Here is a 7,354-nt window from a genome sequence, read left to right as displayed (position 1 = left end):
GAAGCATGCATTCAGTTATGAGATCTGGGGAGGGAGAAAAGTTAACACACAAGAAGAAAAAGACCAAATAATTAAATAAAATATATAGTATCATAGAAAGTGAAAATTCTATGGGGAAAAAGAAAACTTGAATACAGTAATGGAGATACAGGGTAGGGTGAACTTTAAAAAAACACAATTATGGGAAATTCTCATTGAGGAGCTGAGTTATTATTTTTAGATCTTGTGAGTATTACCCAGTCTGATACTTGTGGGGAGAATGTCCAAAGCAAAAGAAACAGCTGCTAGTTAGCTTTGAGGAACAGTAAGGAGGCCAGAGCTGTCGGAGATGCCTGGGACACAGGCAAAGGAGTGGAGGTGGTTGACAGCTCCTTTGCTCCCAGTGGAACATTTTAAGAAGTTTAGCTCTTACTCTGTGTAAGGCAGGGTGTTTTTGGAGCATTTTTTAGAATAGAATAATGGCTTCCCAGTTTTCTGAGGTACCGAGAGTAGAGAACTTTTGTTTCTGAATTTTCACTTTTCTTTTTCAGTACTCTCTTAATAATTCCAGTTGCCTGGGGACAGACTTTCCTAAAATAATCTTAAATTCACTTGGAGATCTAAAACAAGTGGTGAAATTCGGGTACCAATAATTACAATCATAATGAAAGTGCCTCCAGTCCTTTTTCCTTATAGTTCATAGAAAATGGGCATCTTCCACTTAACTCCATTAGCACCTATACCTATTCAGCAAGTCCTATTGATTCTTTTTCTAATATTTATTAACTAACATCCCTTTTAATTTTAACCCTGATTTTATTCAGGCTTTTTTTTTTTTATTACTTTTTTGAATTACTTGTATAGCAAATATAGAAAAAGAAATTGACTTAAAAGCCTTTGACAGGTCTTAGGGTCCAGCGGATCCTCCTGGGGAGGCTGGGCCAGGGAGAGGGTGTGGGCCCTGAGTGGTGGGGGCAGCAGGCCTGCATGGTGACTGGGGCCAACAGGGGGACCCAGGCAGCCACCGAGGTGGCGGCAGCCCCAGGCTGGCCATCCCCTCTCCTCCGGTGGGGGAGCCGCTGCATGGGGCTGGGCTGTGGGTGGCCCTGTGGAGCCCCATGTGGGCCGGGGCTGAGCCGGAGGCAGGGGCGGTGGTCTGGGGGGACTATGTCTGGAGGCAGGCTGACCTCAGCATGGCTCACGGCCCAGCACACTGATGGTAAGTGCATGGTGTTCAGCGACGGGACAGTGGGCAAGACTTGCCTACTCATGAGCTGTGTCAGCGACGTCTTCCCGAGGGGTACGTGCCCACCGTCTTTGACCACTACACAGTTAGCACCACCGTGGGGGGCAAGCAGGACCTCCGGGGACTCTATGACATGGCCGGACAGGACATGACCATCTGAGGCCTTTATCTTATCCCAGAATGATGTCTTCCTTATATGCATCTCTGTGGTAAATCCAGCCCCACTTCAAAATGTGAAAGAGGAGTGGGTACCAGAACTTAAGGAATATGCACAAATGTACCCTTTTTATTAATAGGAACTCAGATTGATCTCCGAGATGACCCCAAAACTTTAGCAAGACTAAATGATATGAAAGAAAAACCTACATGTGTGGAACAAGGACAGAAATTAGCAAAAGAGATAGGTGCATGCTGCTATGTGGAATGTTCAAGCCGAAAGGCATTGAAGACTATTTTCGATGAGGCTATCACAGTCATTTTAACTCCAGAGAAGCACACACACACACACACAAAAGGATCAAAATGTATAAACTGTTGTTTGATTATATGAGGAACAGCTTCAGTGGCCAAGGAAACTATTTATCTCAGAAAACATATAAATTGTACAGTTACACCCAGACCTCTTCTAGATAATGAAGCAGTTCAAAATTTGGGGGAAGAAAAAGCAACAAAACACTCCTCTCAAAATTCTATATAGTTAAGAATGTTTCTTAAAATTCCAAGAAGCAGCAAAAAGAATCTGAAGCCACAATCTATTATAAATACTTTATTTCAACTAGAAGACACAATCTCACAGGGGTTTTATAGTTTAAAAAGCCACAATTCACATTGTTGAAAAATAAAAAGCATAACCTTGCAGAAAAAATATCTAACGAGCCACTCCTGCCTCCACTTCTGTAAAAATAGGCCCTCACAGGTGTCTTGGAGCCAGAGGAATGAGTCCGAGAAGTGGTACCAAAAGCTCAACCAGCCTGGAAGTTTAACACAAATGAGGGATGGGCTGCCCTTCAGCAGTACCGAGAAGCTCTCCTGTGATGGGTATGGGAAAGGGCGAAGTGGTCCACAAACATGTCCAAAATAGCCTCCATCACTCAAAAGCTTGAAAAAAAACCTCCAGGAAATTTTTATGAGCGACTCTGCAAAGCCATTAAGATTTATACTCCCTTCAACCTAGAAGCCCCAGAAAGCCAGAGAATGGTCAGCGCAGCTTTTGTTTCCCGGGCAGCACCAGACATCAAACAAAAACTTCAGAAGCTAAGAGTTCACAGAGATAAACATCTCCCAGCTCCTCAAAGTCACAAACAAATTATTTGTCAATTGGGACAACACTGTTAAGAGAGAAGCAAAAAGCAAATAAAACAGCAGGTCTCCCTGTAAGCAGCAGCCTTAAAAATCCAGACCCAACCTATTGAGGGGGGAATACTTCACCCTGAGATCCCCCACTGCTGCCAGAACTGCCTGGGGCCACCTGGTTTTCCAGCCTGGATTTAAAGGATGCTTTCTTTTTCTGCCTGTGGGTAGCTCCCAAGAGCCAATCTCTATTTGCTTTTAAATGGGAGAATCTCAGGACTCCACAAAAGACTCAGTTAACTTGGACTCAGCTCCTGCAGAGCTTCAAAAACTCCCCACCTCTTTTGTTAAATCCTTCCACTTTCCTGACCGAAAAAGGAACTACTGAACACAACTGTACAGAAATGACAGAAAAAGTGTATACCAGCCACCCCAACCTCCATGACAGGTCACTTCCTTGCACAGATCAAATCCTATTCACAAACAGCAGCAGTTTTATTAGAAATGAAAAAGGCTTGTTAAATATGCAGTCACCACAGCTAAACAAGTAATAAAAGCAGCTCTCCTACATAAAGGGTAGTTTGCACAGCAAGCAAAACTATGGGTGCTAATTCGAGCCCTACAATTGGCCAGTGGGCAAACAGTAAACATTTACACTAATTCTAAGTATGCATTCACTACTGTGCATATCTATAAAGCAATTTATAAGGAAAGGAGACTCCTAACTGCAGGGGAAAAAGAAATAAAAAATAAAGAAAAAATTCTTCAACTACGAGAGGCAGTCTGGAAGCCAAGCAAAATCACCATGATCCACTGTTGAGGACATCAGAAAAAAACAGATGCAATTATTAAAGGAAATACACTAGCTGATGAAGTGGCTCAGCAGGCAGCCAAAAAAAAAGCCCTCAAACTGCAAACCTCACCCCCAGTGCCTCACTTTTCCCTTTTAAAGCAACACATTAAAAAACTAAACTCTGCCTGGGAGGAATAGGTATGGGCAAAGAAAAGGAGGGCACCAGACCCCAGAGGGAAACTGGCTACTCCTGGATGGCTGAGTCTTCATTCCAAAGTGGGGCCGCCTGAACCCTTGTTCAATAATACCACCGGCTCACCCACCTGAAAAAGACTGCTTTAAAAGTTCTGCTTGGGAAATATTGCTACATCACCTGGATGGCCTCACTCTGTACCACCATTAACAGCTGAAGACAAACCTGCTCTAAAAACAACCCCTCCCAAGGTCCCCAGGCCCTGGCTCGCATCCAACACATAGAAACTATCCATTTTAAAAACTTAACAATGGACTTTACAGAAATAAAACCAAGTCAAGGTTATAGGTACTTATTAGTAATAATGTGCACCTTCTCAGACTGGGTCAAAGCCTTTCCCACCCACACTGACAAACAAGAAAAGTAACTAAAGCTCTGCTCTGAGAAATAGTTCCCCAGCACGGGATACCTTTATCCGTAAGCAGCAACAATGGCCCAGCTTTCATGGCAGCCATCGTCCAAGAGCTAGCAAAGTGTTACGAATTAAGTGAAACTCCACACAGCATATAGGCCCCAGAGCTCAGGAAAAGTACAATGCATAAATCAAATCCCAAAAACCACCCTAGTCAAGTTCTGTAAAACACACACACATACACACACATATATAAAACCTGGCCTCCTGTGAGTAAATCTACTCCCATTAGCCCTCCTTAAAGTTAAATGCACCCCTGGACCCTCAAGCTTTTCACTTTTTGAAATTCTGTTTAAACAACCACCCCAACTATTTAAACCTTCAAGGGAAATCTCAAGCTCCTAGGAAAAACTGGCTAGGATTTTACCCTCCAGCAGTTAGAAAAACCCTAGCCCAAATACGTGAAACTGTCCTGTCTTGGGATCCCGTCCCATTAGGCCACCCAGTATACTCACACTTGCCCAGAAATCTAGTTTAGGTAAAAGACTGAAAGAAGGAGCCCCTCTAGCGCACCTGGATAGGCCCACATACTGTTATCCTATCCTTGTAACCCTCACTGCTCTCAAAGTTTCAGGTATTGCCCCTTGGATTCATCATACTAAAGTGAAAAGGGCACACGTCAATGAAAAACAAGACAACTGGACAACACACCAGTACCTGACGGTCCCTTGAAAATCTGAATTACTCAGAGCCACCAAGAATCACCATCACCTAACTAGATGGAACTCCTGTTCCCTACAGTTTCTGCTTCTCTTCAAACTGCTTGGCTTGCTGTTTGGAACTGAACTAACAACTATAGCTCCCAGAAACTGGAATGTAGTTAAAAGAATACTAATCTTAATAACGGGACTTGTGTTTTATAAAATGCTTTACTACCTTGTTTTTCCACTTAGCTCAAGTAACGCCCTATAAAAATTATGAGGGCATCAAAGGGGGGAATTGTTGAAAAATAAGCATAACTTTGCAGAAAAAATATCTAACGAGCCACTCCTGCCCCACTTCTGTAAATCAGCCTGTGAAAACATGGCCTTGCAGAAGAATATCAAATGAACAACTCCTGCACATGGCTTCTGTAATCTAACAAACCACTCTGACCCCCCCACTTCTGTAAATCAGCCTGTGACCTTGCACCTGCTTTCTGCTTCTGTAACCCCACTTGCAAAATTTTGTCTAGCAACATGTTAGCCAATAAGCAAAAGTCATGCTGATGCCACATAAAATCCTGTATAAACCTATGAAAACTGGAAAATGGAGCTCAGACTTTGGAGATTGACTCTTCTCTGGACCCACGCATAATAAATCTGTTCTTCCACTTCTCTGAGTACCACTTTGGGTTTTTCTGCTGCTCAGAACTCCTGGCTTTGCTACCAAACATCATATTGTAACTAAATATTAAAAAAAAAAAACAACAACAGTGCTGTAAATGGAACTGCTTGGCTTTGACCATACACAATTCTGCCCAGTCTTTATGGAATCTGCACAAAGAAATATCTTCTCCCTTTGTTCCAACTAATTATTCTTGTATGTATGTTGCTTTCTATTTTAGTATATCCAGAGTAGTTAAATAACAAGGCCAGGCACATGGCCAAAGGAGATGGGCCACTGTCGCTGAGCATGGGGGTCTCAACCTCACTCAGGCCCAAAAGTTGGGGGGGGCACGCTCCTGCCAAACTGCCGGCGGGGGGTACTCCAAGTGAGAGCACCGGTTCTCCAGGCGTGGGGGACGCGCGGTTGAGAAAGAACCACGGAGACCGCTTGAGCGCAAGAACAGGTCTGCTTTATTGTGGAAGTACATTTGGTTATATAGGGTTGGGTAGAGGGAGGAGTGTGGTGGAGGGAGGGCTAGCTATGGGGTGGCTGTAGATAGGCTGAAGCTGACGGACAGATCTGAGGTAAGCAGTTACTGGGGAAGAGGGCAGATTGTAGGTTGGTAATATGGGCGGGACTGGCGGGAAGGATGGCGGGGGGTGGAAGGGGAGGAGGAGTGGAGGAAGGCAGCAACAATTGCTCCTTTTGTTTTAAAAAGAAAATAGAAGCAACAAGTTTTGGTGCGCACGACGGGTGTGAATGGCTCGGCGTGCACAGCAACAAAAGACAAGGATTATGAGGAGGAGGAGGAAAAGGAGGTTATGGGGACAGGTATTGGGATAAGATGAGGGGTGGGGGGAGACCATGAGGACCGGCCAGCTGTGAGCGGACGACATAGCATCTGGCCAGGATGCATGTGTCCGCTGTTAGGGTTGGCGCACGCCGGCGCCTGGCGCGCGCCGAGCCTTGCCGGCGAAACGGGCTCGCGATGTTCCCGAATCCCTCGCCCGAGGGGGGGGAATAGTTGGGGAGAAGTGTGGGGAGGAAGACAAGAAGCTACAGGCGTGCGGTCTGGAGTAAGTGGCTCGGGCGGAAGGGGCGTGGAGGACGGCTGGGGGGGACTCATCGGTGGCGAGGCGTTGGTAGTGGACTTGTACAAAAGAGCTGAACGCTGCATTGGCTTGGTCTTTGGCAAGGTGGACTATTCTTCTGATGGCCCAGGGGCCTACAGTGAGGGCTAAAAGGATAATGATAAGGGGGCCTAGGAATGGGAGCAAGTACGGGAGGAGAGAGTGGAAGAATGTGGAGGAGTAGCTCGCGTTGTTGCGTTCTCTTTGGCGCTGCTCCAGGCCTTCGCGGACTTTTCGTAGGCTATCTTCGGTGAGGCCGGTGGTATTGGCGTATACACAACATTCTTCTCCAAGGGCAGTGCAGAGGCCCCCCTCTTTGAGCAGGAGGAGGTCAAGGCCTCGGCGGTTTTGGAGAACGACCTCAGAGAGAGAGTTAAGGGAGTTTTTAGATGCTCAACAGCTTCTCGGAGATAGGTAATATCTTGATCGACTGCCTGTCGGAGGGAGGAAAGAGAGGTGGATTGCGCAGCAAGGGCGGCTATCCCTGTGCCTGCTCCAGCGAGACCTAAAAGGGTGGCGACGGTAAGGACAGCAGTAACAGGCTCCCTTTTTTGAATGTGGGGAGAGAGGTGGCGGGTATGAAAAGAGAGAAAGAAGTCGTCGTCCCCATGAAAAAGGACTCGTGGGGCGAGGAAAATAAGCAGGCAGGTTTCCTTGGAGGCATTTAGGGTGGCAACGTTGAGGCAGGGGGTTAATCCTGTGGAGGTACAAAGCCACTGGGAGGTGTTATGGGGGATTAAGAACTTGGCGGAAGCGCTGGGAGAGGAGTAGCTAGAGCAAGCACCAAGGGAGGGGTGGGGACCTTGACGAGAATGAACACAGCGTCCTGTGGAGGAAACAGATTGGAAGGTTAGGGGAATAGAGGAAGTGTTCCAGTTGCATCCGGTAGGAGACTTTTCGGAGGATTCGCTGAAGGTGAGGTTTGTGGCGACGGGTTCATATA

At 46.1% G+C, this 7,354-nt stretch overlaps 1 pseudogene; it reads left to right on the top strand.

The window, feature by feature from the left end:
* The first annotated feature begins 1,146 nt into the window (after window positions 1–1,146).
* On the top strand, window positions 1,147–1,775 carry LOC101426519 (rho-related GTP-binding protein RhoQ pseudogene; annotated as a pseudogene).
* Window positions 1,776–7,354: the final 5,579 nt, after the last annotated feature.

The sequence above is a fragment of the Dasypus novemcinctus genome, chromosome 20, assembly GCF_030445035.2.
Source record: "Dasypus novemcinctus isolate mDasNov1 chromosome 20, mDasNov1.1.hap2, whole genome shotgun sequence".
Classification (NCBI taxonomy): domain Eukaryota; kingdom Metazoa; phylum Chordata; class Mammalia; order Cingulata; family Dasypodidae; genus Dasypus; species Dasypus novemcinctus.
Note: the sequence above shows the minus strand (reverse complement) of the source record. Positions and strands in the feature narration are given on the sequence as shown.